This window comes from Myotis yumanensis, unplaced genomic scaffold (assembly GCF_028538775.1).
Source record: "Myotis yumanensis isolate MYYU_CA2020_CCGP unplaced genomic scaffold, mMyoYum1.0.hap1 SCAF_13, whole genome shotgun sequence".
NCBI lineage: Eukaryota > Metazoa > Chordata > Mammalia > Chiroptera > Vespertilionidae > Myotis > Myotis yumanensis.
In genome coordinates this window covers 31,059,041-31,082,618 of record NW_027223764.1, presented here as the reverse complement: position 1 = coordinate 31,082,618, position 23,578 = coordinate 31,059,041, and positions in this window count along the sequence as shown.

The following is a 23,578-nucleotide window of genomic DNA, read 5'->3' as shown; positions in this document are numbered from 1 at the left end:
GTGCTTGGTGTACAAGTATTTTCAATGACTCTATTACTTACAACAATGCAAATTGGGTATAGTCTTCACACCCAAGAATAATGGACTTACAGGAACTAGAAATATACTATATCCTATTGTTGAAGTTCATATTTGGGACTAAACCACTTGTCCTAAAAATGTATAACAGAATACAATATAGTATCTCTATATATAAAGCAGTAATATGCAAATTATCCATTAGGGTGTCACAGTCACAACCGCGGGTGGGAGGGCCTGCATGGGGTAGTGGGCGGGGCTGTGCGTGGTGAGGGGCAGGGCTGGGTGCACATCAGTTCACCAGGAGATAGGTCCGCCCCACGCCCCCCCCCCCCCCCCTCACTGGAGGCCGCGGCTCCCTCCCGGCTCCCACGGAAACGGTGTGGCTCCCTCCTGGCTCTAGTGGGCGCTGGTGGCTCACTTCCGCCCGGTCAGGGAACATGCCTGGGTTGTGGGCTTGATCCCCAGTGTGGGGCCTGCAGGATGCAGCTGATCACAGTTTCTCTCTCATTATTGATGTTTCTATCTCTCTCTCCCTCTGCCTTCCTCTCTGAAATCAATAAAAGAAATTTAAAAAAAAAGAAATACCCCAAATTACAATTCTGAATTACATAAGTTTCTGGGGCCAGAATGCACACTATTCAGATGTTGAAACCAATTATGCATTGTTTCTGGGAAGTTCTAAATATACCTGAGGAAAAATTAAGACATGAAAGAAAAACAGTTTTTTTGTTGTTGGCATCATTTTTCTCTAGAGAAGAGTATCTCTTAAGAAATGCTATTTGTGATGGACCGAATGTCAGGAATAATTATTCCACATGACATTGAGTAGGACAGCGGAGATGCTTCATCCTTCAAAATTTCCTGACTCCAGGTAGCGTTTTTGAGAGTTCAAAATTAACACTTAAGGCAGACTACAGCTGACAGTATTCACTCAGATTTGTATATGCAGGAAAATGAATCATTTTCACTTATTTTCAGTCGTAATATAGAATCTTTTGGCATCAGGAGCGAAAAGCTAAGCTTTTCTGGTGTTCCTTTGCCATGAACACTGTAACAATAATGATGAGTTACACTTGGATAAATTTATAAAGGGCTTATGTGATTATTCTCAGTGAACAATTGTAAACCTGCCATGTAAAATACATGGATTGCTTAATTTGGGTTTAAATACCAGCTATAATGCAAATAATGTATTAGGTCTTGACAACCCTGTAGATGTATACTCTTTAATGGGCCTGCATGTAAAAAGTATGGAGTGCAATTAAAAAATGACATGTAATATTTTAGGAAAATTAAAAAGAAACTCAATCAACATGCCCACTGATTCTAAAATACCTTATAAAATATACCTCAGAACGGTAATTTCATACTAACAATGTTTCTTCCATTGTTAAATTGTCTTTATGTATACTTCAGGTTTCTTCCGGTGCCACTGTTCATAATATTGTCCAATGTAGGGCCGACAAATACTGTTTCTGAGGCAAATAAAGCTTGTTTTTAGCCCTTTCGCGATCTGAAGAAACTAGAATCATGTATGAAAGTTTTATATAATTAGATACTAAACATAAGGAATTATGTATTTTAACTCAACTTTTAAAATAAGTTTAATTACTGACAATATATAAACATGTAAGGAAATTTGATGTTTATCAAGAATTTAAAATTCTATTTTATGATATTGGAGGTATCCCATTTACAATGAAAGAAAGCAATGTTAATCGGTGAAAAAAAGTTTACAATATGGCAATTGCGTCATGAAGTATCCACATCAGAGTCTGCTTTGCCATAAGGAAACAGATACTTCCCACAATCATATGTCTTTAGAAGATATTGGTAACATAACCATGTCTCTATCTACCTTTTCTTACATGGCCTTGTAGCTAAAACTTTCTATTTTTAGTCCATATTTATCATTTAATCCTGTATTCTTGAAAACTATATTGTGATGTTATCCCATAATCTTTTATGAATCTCTTCTTTCTTTGAGGCCTTTATCTTCTCTATAGGTTTCCATGTTATTGGGAGATACAAGGTTTGATAACCAGAAAATCTTTTCAGTAGTAAATCCCATTCTAATTTAGGAGTCCCTCATCTTGATGCCTTAACACCCTGAATTTTTCTCAGTATTTTTTCTTATTTCCCCAAACACCTTGTTATTTCTTCATAGACTCAACGGTTTCTATACACAAGTGGTTCTCGTTGCATAATGCCTTTATACTCTTACAGTTATTGAGGACCCCGAAGAACCTTTGTTTGTGTGACATATCTATTGATAGTACCCCATTAAAAACAAAAATGAAACAAAATTAAACACAAGTATACACAAATGCATACTTCATCAGATATGGCATCAATGATGTCATCACAATACATGTAGCCTTTGGAGAACCAATGAGAAAATGAGAGTTAAAAACAGCAAATAATGTCCTAGTATTAGATCCATTGTAAGGTGCCTCGGAGACTTTAGGGGTCCCTATACCACATTTTAAAAACTAATCTTTTCCATAATTGTTTTATGTGTCTCTCCTCTGCTCAATGATTCTTTTCTCCCTGGATCTTGTATCATTTTACTTTATCTTTCTAAAACCCACTAACATGACTTCTTTATAGTAAAAGCTTGGTCAATATTTGTTGAATAAATATATAGGTTATGTATCACATGGCTACATTTTCTTATTATTTTAATACATATGAAAATATATTACTTTATACTGTAATACTATATAAAGTTGTAAATATATACATTTATGCATGTATATACTTATATATGCACAGTTTTGTACACATAAATATTACAGTTGTGCCTAAGTTCAAGTTATTATGGTGACTCCTGATTACTATTGTCTCAACAGGCAGAGCACCTTGGGCAACACCATATTTTCAATAAGGCTTTGATTCTGCTTCTATACTGAAGTGAAATTTAAAAAAAATGACAGATAGTTTGCATTTTGTTAAATAGAGAACTCTGGAATATTAGAAGGGAGTCGTGGTGGCAAAGCCAGGAATTGTGGAGTAAGACTAGCTACACAGGGTCTTTTGTGGTTCCATACAAATACAATGACTTGGTGTTCTATTTCTTTTTTAAAAAGCCTATATCATTGAAACCTATATCATTTAATTAACCAATATCACCCCAATAAATTTAATTTAAAAAGGAGAAGAAATGGCTACAAACTCTGGTAAACTAAGATTTAGTGCCTTGGCCTTTTCTCTTATCACATTGAGGGCCGTGTTACAGAACTCTGTCTCTGCTCAGGTATCTCCTCCTGCCAGTTGTTATTTCCTTCTTCCCCTCCGGTTTGATGTTTCTCACCAACTGTAAACACTGAATTAGGTCTGTATCACAGAAGGATGTCTAAAGAGAGAGGGCGCTGTAATACATAACACTCCAGAAAGAGGGGTTGCTCACTAATATGCTCTTTATTATATCAAAATACTGATTCCTACATAATAAAAGATAGTTTAAAACAGAATTTGGAGCTAGATTAAACCTGAGTTTAAATCTGTTTCTGCCATGAACTGGTTGTGCATCATTAATTCAATTATTTAAATTCACCAAGCCACAATATTCTCTAGTCTAACAGTAAGATGATGTTCCTAATTTATTAAAATGTTTTAAGGATAAATAGATGACTATGTATTATGTACTTAGCATAGTACTTGACACAGGGTATTTAATTACCTGTGGCTATAAGCCAGATATTTAGGCAAGGGTAAAGGTAGTTACCAATTGTATATAAACATTGTAAAAAAAAATTCCCACAAGTGATTCTGATCTCAACTATCCCTGTTACCCTACGCAGTCTACCTCCCACATTGAAAATCATATCTCTTTCCATAGTACACAATTGGTGTATTTTTATGGCTATGCACATTTTGTTTTAATAAAATACATGACATTTTTTTCTTTTTTGTGTCTTTTTATAACAATTATGGAAAATTCCCACACACATACCGAAGTAGAGAGAATAATACAATGAACCCACATTCTCAATAATCAACAACTTGTGGCCAATTTTCTTCCATCTGTGTTCCCATTCTTTTTAAAAATCTTTTTATTGAAAGTATTACATATGTCCCTCTTTTTCCTCCATTGACCTCTTCTAGCCTGCCCCTGCCCCGACCCCAGGCGCTCACAACCCTATCTGTGTCCATGGGTTATGCATATATGCACACAAAAGTTCTTTGATTGATCTCTCAACATAATTGCTCCAACAATTTTATTGAGGTCCCTTAAATTTAAATAGTATATACGATTCCATTTCATTTTCCTATATAAACATAATAGTATTACATATAACATTTTATTACAGAATATATGATGTACTAAGTAAACAAACATATGGTATATAAGCTAAAGGAAAAAAATCCACTTACAACTTAGTCAAAATTATTTGGGAGCTTCTATCTACCTATTAATTCAATGACTAATTGCTACCCATGCTAGAGAGTAATGGGGTCAACTTTAAAAAGAAAAAGAAAAACCCAGAAGCTTGAATTTTTACTGTTCTGTTTTAAACATCTGTTCTGCTATCCTACGGGGTAAGCTTTTGACAAAATCATCTATTAAGATGTCTCTTCACAGTTTCACTTTTAAATAGTTTTCTAAGCAGAGATTGAATGGAAAATTTAAATCCTATCTAATAAAAGACAAACATGGTAATTGACCATACCTTTGCTACGCTTCCCATTGGCTAATCAGGGTGATATGCAAATTAACTGCCAAGGAAGATGGCCGTTAAACGCCAACAAAGATGGCAGTTAATTTGCATACATAGGCTCAATGATGGGAGGTGAAAGGGGAAGGACAGAAGAAAGGTGATCGGAAACCCAGGCGGCAGGCAAGAGCTTTTGCCCTGCACCCGGGCTCTGGATCAGAGAACCGGGACCGCCTTTGCCCGCCCCCCAGTTGGTGATCGGGATCAGAAAGCCGGGCCACAGGCAAGGTGGCAACCCTGGGACCCAGGAGCCCGACGGCGAGGTCTGCAGGCGAAGCAGCGATCAAGCTATGAGGGGGAGTGTGGGGGGTGGAAGGAGCTACAGGAGCAGCTCTGGCCGGAGACTGAAGACTCCCGCCGGAGCAAGGAGCAAAGACTGAAGGCTCCAGCCACAGCGAAGACTGTGTCCAGAGAGAAGATGGAAGGCGGTGGCCAGAGTGAAGGCCTGGGTCCTGGGTGCCAGAGGAAAACTGGTGCCAGCAGCCAGGGGAAGGGAAAGCCTATTGCACGAATCTTTTTGTGCAACAGGCCTCTAGTTTCTAATACAAAACTAAGAACCTTAGTCTTGTTAATGCCCCACCTATCAAGCCTGTCAGCCTAGAGCTGCAGTAAAGAGGGAACCTCTGTAATAGAAGAGGGGCTGTTTTCATGATATAAAAAATTAATGATTTTAATGGTTTGTGATTAAGTTCTGTGATGGCAGAAATTTTATCTATTTTGTTCTCTGATGGAATCCCTGCCACTTATAGGAATTATTTTAATTCTTCTTGCTTTATTGTGAATCCAGGTATACTTCCATCTTTCTAGTATTCCACTCCTTTTTATGCCAAAAATATTGATAATGAATTTAAGAAATCTATTTCCTAGATGTTGGACTATAGTTGTGTATTAAATAAAGCATAGGGTACAGCATAGCATAGTGGGCCCATGATAAACTTTTAAATATTTCTATTTATTAGAAGAGTAAGAATCTATGATAAAGAATCACAGTAAAGCATCATGGGAAACTCACATTGCACCTTTTTAAAAAATTGAGACACACAATCAGCTACACCTGTTATATAGTGAGTGCCACAATGTAAGTTGCCATATTCTAAATGATAAATCATCTCATTATCTTCATAGTTACAAATGGAATCCTGCCTGCTAACATTTCTTAAAATTTTAGAAGTTTTTAGGATGCAGCATTTTTTCTTCCCTTTTTCTTATTTTTATGAAAAGCTCCCTTTTTACTTTGGATTCACATGGTGTTTTTTAGCTTTAACTACAACAGAAAACACCTAGAATGCATGAATTAAATATCTAACTGGCACAGCAAAATTAATAGCTTTCTTTGGTTTTGTTTTTGATATGGCAAGAATGGGTTTTTATACTAACTGCTTATTTACAATGATCTCCTTTCAGCAGCTTGCCCTGAACAACATGAAAACACAATTAATATCAAAGTTTATCATCTGACTTATAGCAGATGAAATTCACAATCTATTACAAGCTTTTTTAGTAGTGTTGCTCCCTTGATTTATAGTGTGTAAAAACCAAAAGCCCTTTTGCAGTTGTGTAGAAATCTGCTTTAGTAGAGTTGAATGATTCATTGGTTTATCATCAAATGTCCTCCAATATATTTAGTACATAAATATTAAAAGCAGACCATTCTTAGATATAGGATGAACATTGTAGAATTGTAACTTTTCTGCTGTTGGAACAATTTTGGCAAACATTAAGTCAACATATCTCATTTAATGGGCTCACAGTGAGTTAGGTATGGTGTGGGCGAGGTTTGCCTCATGTAAGGGAAGCAATTAAAGATTTTGAAGCTAAAAGCAGTGGTTCTCAACCTTCCTAATGCCATGATCCTTTAATACAATTCCTCATGTTATGGTGACCCCCAATTTCATTGTTACAAATTGAACATAATTAAAGCATAGTGATTAATCACAAAACAATATGTAAATATATATGTGTTTTCTGATGGTCTTAGGCAACCCCTGTGAAAAGGTCCTTTGACCCCCAAAGGGGTCGTGACCCACAGGTTGAGAACCGCTGAGCTAAAGTAAGACATGACCCAATATACCTCTTTGTAAGATCACTTTACCATGAAGAGAATAGACCCAAGGGAAAAGAACAGAAGGACTTGTTGGGACACTATTGTCATGGTCTGAGTTTTTTACTCTATAGATTTTTTACTACATGTTGAATAATAAACTTAGATTTTTTTATATGATAAGTGTCCCTTGAATCATGTGTTATATCTTTATTCTAGTTCAGTATTATTTCTGGCTCCTGAAAAATACAGGGATTAGTACAAGTACCATATCAAATAAAGTGTCTCCTAACTTTGCTTATCATCATGAATAGAGAATATTATACAGCCTGAATATATTAAAAGTGATATTTGCAAATAAGCAGCTAAAAGAGCATTCGTTTGTAGAGATGTTTAAGTTATGACTACTTGATTTTACCCAGAAAATTGAAATATGCCTGAGTTGCAGGATACTTATAACATTAAAATATATTGGCTCTTTAGCTTCTTTCTTCAAGCTAAGCAGTTTTTGTCTTAGAGAGTTAGGCTGTTGTTTATGCTCCCACCTGTATAGTCTGTGATTCAAATTGCTGATATAAAAAAGAATAAATATATTGCCTTTCATGTCAATAAATATATTGACTTCCACATAAAGCATGGCCACCAGTTCAAAATAGCTGGAACTAATACCTTCCTATTTTGCTTACTTTAAAAACTATATATCATCCTAAAAAAATAGCCATAGACATCGTAAGCAAAGTAGCTTTGCTTTGCCAAAACACTCTGAAATAGAGGATTACTGTTTAATAGAAAATTAGATATAATTATAACTTAGTCTTCTGGGTATAGTTGTTTGCTGTTATCACCAGGGGAAGTAGGAATAGGTGGTTTTTAGTCTATGCAGGGGCAGAGACAAAGCAACAGCTGCAATATGGACAGATTTGAAGTATCTAATTTTATATTTACTAGTACATTAGAGGCCTGGTGCACGAATTCATGCACCAGTGGGGTCCCTAGGCCTGGCCTGCAGGATCTGGCTGAAACCAGCTCTCTGACATCCCCCGAGGGGTCCCGGATTGCGATAGGACACAGGCTAGGTCGAGGAACTCCAACAGTGCATGATCGGGGCCAGGAAGGGATGAGGGAGGTTGGCCAGCCAGGGAGGGACCGCGAGAGGGCTACAGGGTGTGTTCGGCCTGTCTTGCTCAGTCCTGATCGGCTGAACCCCAGCAATAAGCTAACCTACTAATCAGAGCATCTGCCTCCTGGTGGTCAGTGCACATCATAACGAGCGGTTGAGCGGTCTTAGCATATCATTAGCATATTACGCTTTGATTGGTTGAATGGAAGACAGGACGACTGGACACTCAGCACATTAGGCTTTTATTACATAGGATACATTTTTAAAAGATTCTTTTCCTTGCTTTACAGTTTAGTATTCTGATTTCCCATTGGGGGAAGGTTCACAGATAGCACGTGTGTATAGATAAAATGGTGTCCCATTCAGAAGAGTGGATCCTCAACAGGCACAATGTTCAGTGGTTCTTCTTGGATCATCTTTACTACCCAACCACTGTTTTCCCCTGCCAACCATCAACCTAGAAGGCAGAGGTGTGGCAGGAAATGGTTTCAGGCTAAAGTCTGAAGAGGATGCAGTCTAATGCTTAGCACAGGGCATCCATTTTTCACACTATTTAATTTGCCCTTTCTACTCCTGAGTCCTTTAATTTTCTCTACTCACTGTACAGGACTGCCTCATAAGTAATTAGTCGCTTGTTATAGGGGCACAAATAATAAAACCAAGGCCCATGAGACTATCTTACTGCTTATTTCTTTTTTAAATTCAATCAGATTAATTAGGACTCATAATACTCTGCTCAACCTTTTATCTTATTTAGAACAACTTATTTGATATATCAGAACATTTTCTATATATTTCATGTAGACATTAAAATCTTAGTTGTTAAATTATTTTTAATTATGATAGGCTTGTCAAATAGGAATAGATGGTAATATGAATCTCTAAATCTCTCAGAGAGGTACAATTATTGAATTAAAACATTTCAAAAAATTGTACTTAAATTATTGTATTTGTATTCAAGATAAGCCAATTATGAGGATAATTTTATTATTTCCAATAAAGATTTTTAAATGTTAAGTTTACAATATTGACATTTTTCCATAATTCTCTATGATTTCAAAACTCATAGCTTCAAAAATGATTTCTATGACAGACATCTAGAATTCTTAGTAGAAAGTATGGTTTTCACAGTGTCTGAGGAAAATATATAAACATTTGGTTGGGGGACAAATTGGGTCAAGAGGAATATAAGAAGATAGGTAGTAGATGTTGACAATTTCTTGGTTAAATATAAATGGAAAAGAGAGAGGGAGGGAAGGAAAATATATAAAATGGAAAAGGGGCAAAGGAAAAAATGAAAAATTTATAAGATTAGGTCAATATTATCTGATTTTGTGTAAGAAAATATGAATCTCTATAAGGGATCAAGTAATCTAAAATATTATCATATGCTCCTTTAAAAATTTTTAAAACTGAAATAATAGGTTCTTATTACCCAGATAAATAGTAACTGAAATGAATGTTTATGGAAAGGTAAATAATCTCCTTTTAAAATATCTGATCTTTCAAAGAAGATTAAAAGAAAGTGCAAAAATCTATATAAAATATACATTATATACTAGAAAAATATTCTAAAATGCATTACATATATTTTATGTATACATTTATTATGTTTTATTTATTATGTTAGAGACTCGGTGCACGAATTCATGCACGGGTGGGGTCTCTCTGGGTGGCCTGCAGGGATCGGACCAATACCCATGGTCCAACGCCACCTGCAGCTCCTACCTGCCTTTCTTGCTCATCCCGGCCCCACTGTGCCTGCCATGGGTTCATGCCCAATCAGTCCCATTCGGGAGAGGCTTGCACTGCCCCAGCAGTGTTTGCCAGCCATGAGTCCTGCATCTGGTGCCCCCCAAGGGGAGTGGCCTGTGGGATCGGGCCAAAACTGGCTCTCTGACATCTCCCAAGGGGTCCCGGATTGCGAGAAGGCACAGGCCAGGCTGAGGGACCCCACCAGTGCACCACTGGGCCACGGAGGGACTGCAGTAGGGCTCCAGGGCATGTCCGGCCCATCTCGTTCAGTCCTGATTGGCTGACCCCAGCAGCAAGCTCATCTACTAGTGCATGTCATAGTGACTGGTCAACCAGTTAACTGCCCCCTGGTGGTCAGTGCATGTCATAGCGAGCAGTTGAGCAGCCTTAGCATATCATTAGCATATTACGCTTTGATTAGTTGTTTGGTTGTTCTGCCATTTGGTCTATTTACATATTACCCTTTTATTACATAGGATAAAGAGGTTTTTTTCTAATAGGAAAATATTTTCATAGTACTTAATTAAGACACAATGATATATCTTCCTTCTGTTTTTTCTTTTAGAAAGTTTTAAAATCATACTTTATATACATATTTCTAAACATAATTAACAAAACTTTTTATATTAATCTTTTAGTTTCTCTAGCAGGTAATCTATATGGTTGCACTTTATCTACATCTTTAAAAAGGTATATTTTTCTTTCATTTTGCCATGTTATTTTTTGCCCTTTCATATTCTCATTTTTGAATGTGAAAATGAATATTACTACTTTTATATCTGAATTCACCTGGACCTTCTATTCTTTTTTTAAAAATATATTTTATTGATTTTGTACAGAGAGGAAGGGAGAGAGACAGAGAGTTAGAAACATCGATGAGAGAGAAACATTGATCAGCCGCCTCCTGCACATCTCCCACCGGGGATGTGCCCACAACCCAGGTACATGCCCTTGACCGGAATTGAACCTGTGACTTTTCAGTCCGTAGGCCGACGCTCTATCCACTGAGCCAAACCAGTTTCGGCTGAACTTTCTATTCTGACATTTCCAACATGCCTAGGGTATGATTTGACTTTACTCTGTCAGTTATGGCATTCAATAGAATCTTCTCCTCTACATTTCCAATATTATCTTGGGAGTTTATTAAACCTATGATGTTTCTATGAAATCAAAAGGCAACTTCTCTTTTCCTTACTTCCAGGCTGTCCTGAAACTTTGAATGTATAGAATACCCAAAACTCTGCCATCCTGAAAATGCTCTGTTATCCCAGTTTTTACTGCTACTGCCTCTATTTTCAAAAGATATTTCCTGAGGACTTGATTCTCCAAAAGGGAATATACCACAATTTATGTTCTTACAAAAGCTCATCTTCTTGTTTCTTAGGAGGTTTAGATTCCGAATAAATGTAGAGATGAAGCACTCATAGGAACTGTGTTGGGGGGAAAGTGTTTTATCTCATAACGCAGCAGGAGTATAACATTTTTGGTTGGTAGAGAACTTCTATTTTTATTCTAGAAAATTGAAAAAGAACTTGAATTACTGGTATTTATCTAAACTTTCAGGTGGGCAAGCTCAGTGGCAATAGAAAAATATCAAATGGTTGATATTTTGATCTAGTTTCAATCATTTGCCTCATAGAAAATTTAGATTTGGTAGATTATCTACATTGATTGATGTAATTGGTAGATTACCTATATTTTCATAACTTTAGTAATAGTTTGGGTAGATCTACAAATCATTTTATATTATATAGGTTCATAAGTTTTTATTTATTTAAATTTTTTTGCAAATTCAGTGATTATCAGAATAACAAGTTGCAGGCTAAAACTGTTTCTAAATTTACAATATTACTGTATTATAACTTATGTGAGATCATTGCAAGTTAAATTATTAAATAGAATAATATATGTGATTGTTTTTGTTCCTGGTCATGTTCACATCTGGTATGATATGGAAGAAGACAAAGTTGATAAATTTTATTCTCCCAAATTGTCAAGCACTTTAGAAGTCACAGAGTGTACTTGTAAGCATTGTCAAATTTTATCCTAGTAACACTTTCATAAGTATTATTTCCCTCTCTCTATTTGACACAGTTAAAAATTGATGTTTCTATTGGTGAATTGCCTTACCTAGTGTGGGACAGCAGGAGAAAGGAATTTGCAATTAGGTTAGCTCATTCCCAATAAATAGTTTTGCAGTGCCTGGTTGTACCAAACATGATGAAAGGTCCTAAAGAAACAGAAAAAAAATACATGCAGTCCCTTAACTTCCCCTGTGTGGTGTCTCTTTCTCCCATTATGGCATGGGCAGCTGTTTGCCAGGAGGCTAGTGTTCCAAGGCCCACCTGACTGCAGGTCTTTCCACGGGTATCAGGGAATGACACATTGCCCACCCCCAGCCTCTGCCCCAATGTATATAAATGGAAGTGATTCTAAAACATTTTATCTCTGCCTTTGAGTAATAACCCCCTCAAATTCATATGCTTTGTTTGTGCCAAGAGTAACAATTAAAATTAAAGTATGAAGTCCAGTATTCCCATTTCAACTGGTAGGTTCTGAGCTAGTCATATAGCCATAAGTTTTGGCTCATTCTTCTATTTCCTGGTTGTGATATTGTTCTATACTTTTCCAAGATGTCACTATTGGTAGAATAAAAGGCACATACAATCCCTCTGGATTGTTTCTTAAAACAACATGTAAAGCTGCAGTTATCTCAAAATAAAATATTAACTTAAAATTGCTTACAACATTAAAAAATCCGTTTGTCTTCAACTATTATAACATGTTATGTGATTTGAAAATGCCTGATAAACTTCCTAAACCAATATTTTTCTAAATTGAATCAAATTTAAATGTAATACTTAAGCTCAATTAAAAAAAAGTGCCTAAAGAAATCCCTATTTAGATACAAATATGCAAATTCTGATATAAATATTTAGTATTGGGCAGGGTTACTTTTTTATATTGATTGCTTTTAGGTTTGTTCACTTATAGGGGTATGCTTCTATAAGTGACGCTGTCCTATGTGACACGTAAAGAAATATAGTGCCGGAGAGAAAATATGACAGAATTTTCAGAATCTTTCTTCTCCTGCGTCTTGGATTTTCACGGTCCCAACAGGCTGTATTTCTTTGGTGAGTGTTGCTGCATAACGTTTCTTTGCTTGTTATGCATGTCAACATGTCACTCACTGGTGAAGACTAAAATTATCTAGAAGGCAGTTTAGATGCTGTTTGCGTCTGCTGAAAGGAAGCACCTCCTCTTGAGCAATAGCCTCAAAGAAAATGTCAGTGCTGAAAATAGCTTGACTTGAGTTGTGATTTAGTGGACAGCAGCCCAAAATTTCAGAGGCTAATAGAGATTCAACTCTGGATTCCAAGTGGAAACTATGGAATAGTGATTCTAAAAAGTATTTTTAAAAACCTATAGAAGACTTGTGTAGTTGTCTAATCACATTTGATGCCAATATAAGCAATTATATTTACTATTATGAAGTCCGTAGACCAGAAGTGTATTTAGATATCTCTTCCATAAAAGATTTACACAATTCTGTATTATTCAAGTGACTTATTACATCCATCTCCTTCTATAATCATTTCATGTAAACCCAACTTTATAGTCCCAACATAACTAATAGGTTTCTTGGAGATAATTCTGCCTTGCAAAGAATTTAAAACTTCCTCACCAGGTGCTTTCTGGTTCAATTATAATTAAAGACTTGCATCAGTATCAAGTAGCCTAAGTACTTAATTGTCATCTCCGGATTGAATTCAGTCCAATTCTGCGTATTAGCATTTGGATACAGGTCTATCCTCGTGGCTAGAAACTCTTCCATTGACAACAGTAAAGGAATCTCAAAGAAATTATACTGTAAATAGTATGAATTTCCTAATTAAAAACCAATTATAGTCAGATAGAGATTTTGCAAACCTAGGCAACAAGATTCCTCTGACTTTAGGCCCTTCCCTAATTAAGTGCTTTTTCATTGATTGCTAGCCAGCAGTTCAACTCTGTGCTGTGCATTGAGAAGGACATCATTGTCTGATTTGCAGAAATAGGGTCATAGGTGGTGCCTGAGTTTTCTTTTAATCTGCACAGAAAGTAATGTCATAGCATCACTTATCTATAGGTTAAGTAACACCTTTAATTAAAACAGTCACATGGAATTGGCTGGGCTTTGAATTGTCGTTTTAATGATCACATGACATCCTGTTTCTAAATGAGGTGAAAAGGTAACACAGGTTTCAACTCATCGAAAAGGAGGAGCTATCTTTTGTAGAGACGGGGATACATGTTAAAAAGGGGCCAACCCAGAAGTTACTTAAGTTTTTTTTTTTTTTAAAAAGGATTATTTCTATAAATCTGTTTTCAAAAAGTAGAATGCATCACACAAAAAAATTACAGAATAGAAACAATGAAGTTGGCTTTAAAAGTTTGCACTTAAAATGTAAAGACTTATAAAGGAACAGAGTAATATGATTTTATTTTGTGGGGATGGTAACATTATTCCTTATCTTGTCTGAGATGATAGTTACATGAATGTGTGTTTGTCATACTCAGGGAACTGTGCACAAACACAAAAAAGAATACATTTTGCTATATATAATTTTCTGAAAAAATAAGTTCAAAAACATTTCCAAATGGACAAAACGCAGCCTACAAATCAGTGTGTTACTGCCTCAAATAGCTCTGACTGGTTTTTCTCAGTGGTTAGGCAGGGGTGGGCAAACTTTTTGACTCGAGAGCCACAATGGGTTCTTAAACTGGACCGGAGGGCCGGAACAAAAGCATGGATGGAGTGTTTGTGTGAACTAATATAAATTCAAAGTAAACATCATTACATAAAAGGGTATGATCTTTTTTTTTTTTTTTAGTTTTATTCATTTCAAACGGGCCGGATCCGGCCCGCGGGCAGTAGTTTGCCCTTGGCTGGGTTAGAGTATCAGCCCAGAGACCTAAAGGTCCTGGGTTTGATTCCCTATCAAGGGCTTGTCACCATCCTGATCAGGGTACATTCAGGAGGTAATCGACTTGTTATCTATGCTTCTCTCTCTCCCCTCCTCTATTCCTTCCACTATCTCTAAGAATCAATGGAAAAAATATCCTTTGGTGAGGACTAAAAAAAAAAAAAATAGCCTCATATAATATTTTATGGAGATAGAAAACAAAAGAAAGAGTCGAAGCATACATTTTACTAATAGTCCCATAATGTGAGAGAGAATGTGTACACCTAAGACCATGTTTAAATAAAGTAACTTTCATTACCCTTCTTTCTCTCTTACCTGTGAAGAAGATGAAGGCACTGGGCATGTTTAGACACTTTACCTTGCTGTATTTTGTAAGTAATTCTTGTTAATCCCATTGCTGGTTCCTCTCAGCACTCTGAAAGAAATCCTTCGCCTGCCTCTGACCTTATGTGCATGGGTTTTGGAAGTGCTCAATGCTGAAAACATAAAAAAGAAGGAAACCTTGGTGTGCTCTGTGGAGGTTAATGCTAAAATTGTAGTTTCCAACTAGCTTTGCTTTTAGTGTATTTTTAAACTTGACATAGTTTTACTGATTGAACAGAAGCTGTAAATAAAAAGAAGGAACCGTATAATTGAGACTATGTTTTTGTATATACATAAATAACTGGTATATTGCAAGTTACATGTTTATTTTTTCTTGTAATATGTGTTGACATAACATTACCCTCATGCTTATCTATTTGGATATTACTACAGAAAAAGGCTCCTGTAAAGTCTTCCACCTTTAAGACAGTCCCAGATGTAAAAATCATCTTTTAGAGAAAACATTATTTAGAAAGAGGTGAGCCTGGTCAGTGTGGCTCAGTGATTGTCAGCCTATGAATCAGGTCACGGTTAGATTTCTGGTCAGGGTACATGCCCTGGCTTCAGGCTCAATCACCCCGTGGTTGTTCACTTTCTGTTCTTTTTTTCTTTCCAGATTTATTGAGGTATAAATGACAAAATTTATAGATATTTAAGATGAACAACATGATGATTTGATATACATATGCATTGTGAAATCCTTACCATAATCAAGCCAATTAAAACATTCATTTCCTCTTTTTTTTGTGTGTGATGTGAATATTTAATATCTACTGTCTTAGGAAACTATGTTCAACTACAGCATTATTAACTGTACTACATTAGATTTCCCAGAACTTATTCATCTTATAACTGAAAGTTTGTACATTTGACCAATATCTCCCCACTCCACTCCTCACCCAGCTTCTGGCATTCACCATTTATTTCACTCTGCATTTGTGAATTTGACTTTTTAGATTCCACATGTGAGATCACACAGTAATTGTCTTTCTCTGGCTGGCTTATTTAACTTAGCATAAGGTCCTCGAGTTCCTTATATATTGTTGAAAATAGTAAGACCTAATCACCCCCACAAACAAAGAGATAAGACAAAGAACAAAAAGCACACACAGGCACACAATAACTAGGTTGAGGTCTAGCCAGACCACCTTTGCCTTTAGACCTAGTCACAGAGAAGCTTCTAGCATAATGCTCAGAGTTCACTCTCCCTGCCGTTGTTTATTCTTAAGCCAAATGAAGGAGTGTCCCTGGTTTACCTGTTTACCTAAATGACCTCCTTTCTTGTTGGTAATAGTTTGACAGCGAAGTATAGCTTTACTGAGGTAGTTTTCCAAGGAAAACATTTTTCAAATCACTGATTTAGAGTCCTTACATGATAATATTGATTAGGTTATCAATTACTATAGGCTTATTTCAATTAGCTATCTATTTATTCATTCAGTCATTCAAATTAAGTGTTTAGTGTATGTTAGGCAAAATACCAGTAGTAAGGGTGATGGAGGTGAATATAACACACTTCCATTATAAAAATTTTATATGAATTTTAAATGGCAACTTTTAACTAAAATGATCATAGTCTAATTGAATATTAAACTTGGAACCAACTTTTGAGTAGAACATCCTTCTCAATATAGGATTTTTTCTCTTTTGCTTCATGTGTGACAACTCCAAATCGTTGTTCTTTTTTTCTTATTGTAAACGTAGATATACTAAAACCAATAATATTTATGTATTAGTATCATGCATCTATATTAATGAAGAACACTTTTTGAAATCTAAATATAAAATAAATTAATGTACTATTTTAGGTAAAAAGTAAGAGTAATGATATGCTAGTTTTAAATCATGGAACTGATTTGAGACTTTAAAAGAAAATTGAAGATTTAACAAATGGATCCTAAAATAGCAAGTCCATTAAATATGCACTTGGTTCATACAAATGCATGGAAAGAAATATGTAATAAAACTTAAGAAAAGTGTAAGGATGCAAAGAGAAATATTCTTCATCATGAGCACTGGAAATGGGATGTCTGACTTCTCAATATAAAAAAAATGATTATGCAAAATATAGGCTGACTGTGATTGATTGGATACATTCAAATCCGCGGGGACGAAAAAGAAGCTCATTTTGGTCTCAGTCTAGTGCGAGTTTTGAAACAGACCTTTGGAAATGAGTTTGCTATTTTGTTTAATTTGTTCATTATTGATTCCTAGGGCTGTGCCCACATAGTACTATTGAATTAATATTTGTTAAATACATGAATATATTACAAAGATAAAGAAACTCAGAGACTCCTGCTACAGATTTTACCTAATTTTATGGAGTTTTGTATTATAAAGTTATACTCTGCATTACTGACAATTAAAAAGATTGTCTTATTTAAATATTTAGGAAGAGGGCTGACAATAACAGCTGTGTAACTTACTGATTACCAAAAAAGAAAACCTGGAGAGTGTGCTTTTTGGGAAAGTAATTATTCAGAGTATTGTTTTAATGCAGCAGTTTTCTTACAAAGAAAGTAACCACCGCAAAATATTAGCCCACAACTGAAGTTTCAAAAAAGCAGACTTTCGGCTTATCTCCTGCCAATTGAGTGTTTTCTTTCTTTGTTTTTGCTGCAGCCTCAGGCAAACAGATGGGGTGGGTAGGCCAGAGAAATAGGACTTCCAGCATGGTGCTCTCCCAGGGCAGGGGATCTCTACTCTAAGCCCTGGGCCCTCAGAGTCATTACCATTACCCAAGTCTTCCCTGCTTCTGCGGTCAGTCTTTGTCCTTTACCCAAATCTGTCCACTGCATTGTGTGTCCAGGCCCCGCAGCAGCCAACTCCTACCTTGGCTCGCCTCCTCTTATAGAAACACTACACGCCAGTCCCCTGATCCTCAAAGACTAGGCTAAACTCAGAACGCCTGGGTATGGCATACGAGCCCCTCAGAAGCCTGGCCTCTGCTGCTCCCCCATCCTTCCATGGATCCACTCTTTCCTCTCTCCAGAATGACAGCCCACTCCCCCAGCTCTCCCTTCAAGTCCCAGCTCTAACTTTCCTGGCTGTCTTAATTCATCTCTGTATACCCAGCACAAATCACCAGCTGATCTATAGGGGGCGCCAATAAATCTTTCTGAAATCAAGAAAAAATAAAACAAAACAAAAAAGCAGACTTTCACTTATAGTTTGGATATTTTTAATGGAAAGAAAACATCAGTAGATGTTATGAGCGTTTTTCATTTGGTTATTGCCATATGAATCTTAAGTTTCATTTTTATAACATTTCAAAATGTATCCTCACTCACAGTTGTTATTATTTAAATCTTTGAATAATGCATGAAAAAAGAAAATAAATGATAGAACAGCTTTCCTCCCATGAGTATCTGTACTCAACTTTGAGATAAATACCAGTATATACTTCACTAAGGTAATTCTGAAGTAGCTGCTTGGTACATTTAGGTGTTTAATAAGTTTTATAAAGAAAATAGAGTGATAGCCTGCGATTTCACGGGCTTACCATTATGGAATGAGTATGTTGTCTGCTTCTTATTACCTTTTAATTCTGTAGGGAAGAAATTATATCCAAGGAGGTGTCAGCTCTCACAACCATTTATTTAAAATTATTCATTCAACAAATACTCATTAAGTGCTTATATGCTCCATGGTCCCACTCACCTGTAAAGGCATCTCAGCTTTAGGAATTTATCCAAAGTAAACAATATTGATTGGAAGCAAAGACTTAATCCCAAATGTCCATATGATGCTGGTTTAAATAGGGCTCTTCGGTGGAGTCAAGAGAAAAGCATTTCGGGGACCCACTCATAGGAGATGAGATGTAGTAGAGGCACAAACTGTCCTCAGGTGCCCAGTGGCTCAGCTCCTTCCTGCTGTGGACGAAGCCCAGCCTCTGGGGCCTCAGACCTGCACTTGTCCTTCCCAGGCCCAGGAGGGCCAGGGCCCAGAGCTGCAGATGTATCTCATTTCCCCATCTGTACATCTGGCTCCAAGGCTGTACTTGGGCCTGCATGGCTGCCAGGCCCGCCTTGCTGGTACAGAGAAAGCATGGGAGCAAATGTATGAAAAAAAGGGAGGGGGAAAAGGAACGGACATGTGCTACCCAGAGGGGCCTTTGTTAAGCTTCAATTATATTACCTCAGGCTTGGGAGGGAGCAGGCTTTCTTTCAAATGAACCAATCTCTTTTCTAATACCTTGTGAGCTTGTGCTGGTTCCTCCCCCTAACCAATCCCTTTTCTGGATCTTCTGGAGTTTCATGTCCCTTATCCAATCTGATACTTTTCCCAGGCTAGATTCTGCCCTTTTATGTAGCCATCTTGGCTCCTACTGTGCATGCCCTGAAGTTTTGCTGCATCATCTGGTCTCTAGTGCACATTTACCTAGCAAAGGATTTTCCCCTGTATTGGTTTACCCTTTCTTCTCCCTCCCCGAACAGGCCAGTTGAGTGGACCAGTTGTTCCCTGGAGAGGTTGGAAAATTGGTCCTTCCTCCCTACACTGGGGGATGGAGGGATGTTAATCCCCTTGGAGGGGATTTGGCTATCCCCTGGGGTATCTGAAGGGTAACTTCCAGACTCAAGCCTTATTACCTATAACTTCCAGACTCAATTAGGCCCAACCCGTCTAGTTCCCTTCTCCTTTGTTAATTCCTAGCTGCCTACACTAACATATTAGAAACAACATCAACAAAACTACAAATTGTACAGTTTTAGCATAGGGGAATTAAATTGAAAAGGTATATTCTAAGTTACTAAATGTCATTGTGCCTTGAATATGATGTTGTGAAATAATACTCTGTAATATAAAATATGTCCATTTTGTCTTAAATAAAAATTCATGCCAAAAATTTTGTGGAACACACTCATAAAAACATATATATGCTGTATATGTTTTATATGATACTAGAGGCCCGGTGCATGAATTCGTGCATGGGTGAAGTTCCCTCTGCCTGGCTGGCGATTGGGGCCGATCTGGGCTGCCGGCTGGGGGGAGGGAGTGCAGGAGGTTGGCTGTGGGAGCACACTGACCACCAGGGGGCAGCTCCTGCATTGAGCATCTGCCCCCTGGTGGTCAGTGCGCGTCATAGCTGCTGGCCAGTCATCCGATCATCTGGTCTTAATGATTGCTTAGGCTTTTATATATATAGATATATACACTTAACACTGTGTGTAAATGTATCTATCCCAAAGAATTAATAGTTTTAAGTCTGGGTGGTGATGTTAGGAGGTAATTTCATTAATTTGTTAACCTATGTCTGCATAGAACATATAGTACACTTGTATATCTATATATAGAATACAGTATAATTGTAGAAAAGTATATTGGAAGCTCAATATATTTAGAGAGGTAACAAAACTATTGAACTCTAGTTAACATTTAATTTACTCTGTATTAGAATTTGAGGGAATCACATTTTATTTTTCCAAATCTAGGATCTTCCTGCTGGTTATACCATCTGTTGACCATTTCTTCTCTTTATCTAAACTTCGATTTCCAATGCATGTTTAGAATAAACCAAAAGTTATCATTGCTCAAACCACATGATTTCCCTATAGAAATGCACTCAGACTTTTGGCATTTGTTTTGATGCTGTTGTAAGTGCCCCATGATAAGTGTCTGCCTATCTTTCCTGGCCAAATGTCAGTCTAGTTACATTGGACTTGAAAAGAAAAATAAAACTGATGAAGTCCAAAAACGAAAGACAAGTAGGGGGTTAAAATGCTGGGATAGTACAGGAGAGATACCTTAAAATTTTTGCTCTGATAAAAGCAGATTGGGTCACCGGTTGGAGTCAATTATTGGTACAGACTAGCGATTTTCAACTTTTTTCTTTATCTCATGGCATAGATAAAGTAATTATTAAAATTCTGCAGCACAGATCTGACAAAAAATAGGCATAATTTTGATTGATTCTCACCATCTGGCTATTGCTGAATTGGCTGCTCTCATTTTTTTTTATTTGACAATCTGAGGGAAAAGAGGTCAGTGCTCCTAACTAAATAGGCAATGCATGTTTTAAAAATTCTTGTGGCACACGAGTTAAAAATCGCTGGTATGTACCAATAGAGAAAGAGAAAAAAAAGCAAGTGGGAGATAGGGGAAAGGGTTAGAGTTGTAGTATCATTTTATATTAGAGTTCCTACATGAACTCTACCTCTAGGACCATAAATCACCCTTTTAAGGAAAATGGCACAGATTCTGTGTAATACTCCCTAATTTTTAAAACATTCCTTTGATAAAGTCAGGTAATGGGCACTTCTCATCGTGAACTTTATCTTTATTCCCTGTTGAGAACTTACTTTCTGTGTAGTTGAGAGCAAAGCAAAGTTGTGCACTCTCAGTCTACATTTATACTGACTTACTGGGGTAGTGGCCTTTTTCACTGCCCCCTTGGAAGGGTTGAAAGCAATCTCTTAAGACCTTTAACCTCAATAGTATAGCCCTGAGCTGCTCTCTAAAATACACATGACTCATAAAAGAACCAAATGTTTTCATTAGAGGACCATAGATAGATTTCTGTGTTGTATGAGATTTGTGTGGACTTTTCTGATGACTAGAACATTCACTGCAGTCTCTATGGGTTTTAGAAGAGAACTTCATGGAAAGGACATAAAAGTCAAAGTTATATTGAATTCTAAAACATTGGGATATTGAAAGTCATTTCATTTGTAGGACTTACTTTTCATGTGCCCATTTTACAGAACAAATATAGTGATAGGCATTCAAAATAATGATCATAATAATTAACTATATTTGTGTCAACTTTTATGTTCACAAAGTACTTTTATGAGTTAGTTTTTTCCCCTCACTTAGTTCAAAAAGAGTGTTTTGGTTTTTTTTAGTAGATGTCCTATTTCTTATACTGTTTGACATGCTGCTGGCTGAGAACCATAGAGAATGAATAACCTTGTCAAAATATGTATCTAGAAAGTGTAGAAAGCAGGATGAAAGTTGGTTATTCTGATTCATTATTTCATTCAACAAAGTTTATTGAGTATCTGTGATGCACAAAACTCTGTGCTAAATACTAAATTCTGACTGAAAATAAAACTCAGCAGGCAGGCAGAAGGAATGAGGGAGGGAAGGAAGAAAAAAAAGGAAAGAAGGAAGGAAAGCAGTAAGGAAGGAAAGAAGCCTGATCTATTGTTGAAACTATCCAAACTCTTTTTTTAAAATGTTTTTATTGATTTTAGGTAGAAAAGAAGGGAGAGGGAGAGAGAGATAGAAACATTGATGAGAGAGAAACATCCATGGACTACCTCCTGCATGCTCCCTACTGGTGATGGAGCCCACACCCAGGGCATGTGCCCTGACTCAGAATCAAATTGACAACCACTTGGTGCATGAGACAATGCTCAACCAACTGAGCCACACCAGCTTGACTATCTAAACTCATGATGAAAATTTTTGAAATGTTTCTCAGCAGTCTGGAAAAGTTGCCTTTTATATACAGGGTGGATCAAAAGTAGGTTATTTGTATGGAAAATAATATAATAATTAATCTACACTAATAAAAGACAAAGATGCTAATTGACCGTACCTTCGCTACACCCTAAGCCGTGCCCCCCAGCCAGTCAGAGCGACTATATGCAAATTAACTCAACCAAGATGGCAGCCGACAGCCACGGAGCTGGAGCAAGCAGGAGGCTTGGTTGCCCAGGCAGTGGAGGAAGCCAAGCTTCCCGCCAGCTGTGAGCTGACTGTAGCCTCTGCTAAAGGCAACAAAGTTTCAATTATAGAAGATAAACAAATCCCAGATAACTACTTACAGCCAGCCTCCACTGGGAGTTTGGGTGTCTGGGGGCTGTAGCCAGCCTGCAAACAGCCATTAACCCCTCACCCAGGATGGCCACACCCTCAAGGGGTGAGGGTCCCCGCTGGGGGGCTTAGCCAGCCTTCAAACAGCCATCAGCCCCTCACCCAGGCTGGCCAGGCACCCCAGCGGGGATCCCCACCCTCAAGGGGCTCTGGCCAGCCTGAAAACAGCCATCAGCCACTCACCCAGGCTGGCCACGCCCTCATGGGGTGAGGGTCCCAGCTGGGGGGCTTGACCAGCATGCAAACACCCATCAGCCCCTCACCCAGGCTGGCCAGGCACTCCTATATAATAAAAGGGTAATATGCAAATTAACCCTAACAGCAGAATGACTGGGAATGACTGGTCACTATGACACACACTGACCACCAGGGGGCAGATGCTCAATGCAGGAGCTGCCCCCTGGTGGTCAGTACGCTCCCACAGGGGGAGCTCTGCTCAGCCACAAGCCAGGCTGATGGCTGCCAGTACAGCGGTGGTGGTGGGAGCCTCTCCCACCTCCTCAGCAGCGCTAAGGATGTCCGACTGCAGCTTAGGCCTGATCCCCGCTGGCAAGTGGACATCCCCTGAGGGGTCCCAGACTGCAAGAGGGCACAGGCCCACCTGAGGGACCCCCCCCCTGAGTGCACAAATTTTTGTGCACTGGGCCTCTAGTAAATAATAATAGAAGAATAAACCGTGTATTGTGTACTCACAACTGTAAACTTACTTTTGCCCCACCCTGTATTAATCAGTTAATTCTTGCAAGTAAACTTTTAGTTATTCGACGACTTTGAT